Raw genomic sequence first — 2,507 nt, 5'->3', positions numbered from 1 at the left:
AAACTTAGCACGCTTAAAAAAGGTTCTTATTATTCCCTGCCCTAAACTCTACCTGCAATGTTCCCCTTCTCAGTTAATGGCAACACCAACTTTGCAGTTATTAAGGCCAAAAGCTTTTGTGTCAACCTGACTCACTTCTTTGTCTTGTAGCTCACATCCAATCTATCACTAAATCCTGAAGAATTTAGCATTAAAATAGATATCCAGACTTTGATCGCTTTTTACTACCCTTACTGCTATCACCTGTTCACACCATCACTACTTCTCATCTGGATTAGCTAGGGATTCGTATCCCTGATCAACAGTGATCCGGTTAGAATTTAAGTTAGACCATGCCACACCTCTACTCAAAACCACACAAATCTTTCCCATCTCATTCAGAATCAAAACAGTTGTCCTTAATAATAAATCACTGAGACCCTGTATGAACTGCGTCACCCCTTTATTTGTCTTACCTTACTCCTCCTCTTTCTTTCACGCTCAGAACACACTGAGCTTCTCACTGTTCTTCGATCACATCATGGATGCTTCCACCTCAGGGCCTTTGCATCTGCTCTTCCCTCTGCCTAACATGCTTCTTCCATAGATGTAACTATGGCTTGCTGCCTTTACTCATTACGTCTTCTTAAAAAGTCACCTTCTTGGTAAGGGTTTTCTTAGGTACCCTGATACCTCATATCCCCTCTCCTGCTTTATTAACTACTCACAATATATTTAACACAACTGAACACATATAGCCATAACATTATGCTTTTACTTATTTAGCTTGCTTATTTTCTACTATCCCTCATTAGAATGTAAGCTTGAAAAGGGTGGGAACATTGGTCTACTCTGGTCAATGTGTAGGTCAGTAACAAAAACTGTGTCTGACACATAGTAAGTGCTCAATAAATGTTTTTTTTAACAGCTTCACTGAGGTATAATTGATATGAAAAACCTGTACATGGTTAATGTAACAATCTGACGAGTTTAGACATATGCATACAGGCATGATACTATTACCACCATCAAGATAATAAACATGCCTAACACCTCCAAAAGTTTGCTTGTGTCTCTTTTTTGTTTGTTTTTCATGGTGAGAACACTTAACGTGAGATCTATCATTTCAACAAAGTTTAAGTGCACATTAACATATTGTTAACTATAGGTACTATGTTGTACGCCAGATCTCTAGACCTTATTTATCTTGTATAATTGAAACTTTATACCCATACAGCAATAACTCCCCATTTCCCTCTGTCTCCTCCCCCTGGAAACCACCATTCTATGTTTCTAAAAGTTTGACTATTTTAGATGCCTCTTTGTTAGTGAAATCAATCAGTATTTGCCTTTCATGACTGGCTTATTTCACTCAGCACAATGTCCTCCGGGTTCATCCATGCTGTTCTTTTTTTTTTTTTTTATGCTGAATAATGTTCCATTGTATGTCCATACCACATGTTTTGAAAATCCATTTATCTGTCCATGGATATTTGGGTTGTTTCCATATCTTGGCTATTGTGAATAATGCTGCAAGAATGTGGAAGTGCAGGTATCTTTTTGGGATCTCGATTTCAGTTCTTTTAAATAAATACCCAGAAGGGGGAATTGCTGGATCATATGGTAGTTCTATTTTTAATTTTTTGAGGAACATCCATACTGCTTTCTGTAGTGGCTATACCATTTTACATTCCCAGCGACAGTGTGCAAGTGTTCCAATCTCTCGAGATCCTTGCCAACACTGATTATCTTTGGATAATAGCCATCCACATATGGTCAGCTTGTCTTGGACAAGAGTGCTGAGAATACACAATGGGGAAAGGATAGTTTCTCCAATAAATGATGCTGGGAAACTCAATATCCACGTACGAAAGAGTGAAATTATTATACCATACACAAAAATCAACTTAAAATGGATTAAAGAGTTAAAGGTAAGATCTAAAACTATAAATTCCCAGAAGGGGAAAAGTTTCTTGCCATTGGCGTAGGCAATGATTTCTTCGATATGACACCAAAAACAACAAAAGCAAAAACAGACAAGTGGGGCTACATCGAACTAAAAATCTTCTGCACAGAAAAGGAAATAATCAATAGTAGGAAAAGGTAACCTATAAAGTGGGAGAAAATATTAGCAAACCATTTGTCTGATAAGGGGTTAACATGTAAAATATATAAGAATATGCTACAACTCAATAGCAAAATTAAAATAATAATAATAATAAACTTGTTTAGAAAATGAGCAAAGGACTTGAGTAGACTGTTCCCCAAAGAAGATGTACAAATGGCTGCCAGGTCTATGAAAAGGTGCTGCACATTACTAACCATCAGAAAAATGCAAATCGAAACCACAACAAGATCTCACTTCACATCTATTAGGATGGCTATTATCAATAAATGTTTTGTGTATGAATAAGTCAATAAATGAATGTGTTTGAGATGGTTGAATGTCAAGGCAGGGCGAGGAATGAGTGACTTGGGCAAAAGCTGGAATATAAAAGGTGAGAATCATGTGTTCTCACTGACACATC

This window comes from Propithecus coquereli, unplaced genomic scaffold, assembly GCF_000956105.1.
Source record: "Propithecus coquereli isolate 6110/MARCELLA unplaced genomic scaffold, Pcoq_1.0 Scaffold153, whole genome shotgun sequence".
NCBI lineage: Eukaryota > Metazoa > Chordata > Mammalia > Primates > Indriidae > Propithecus > Propithecus coquereli.
This window is presented reverse-complemented; position numbering follows the sequence as displayed.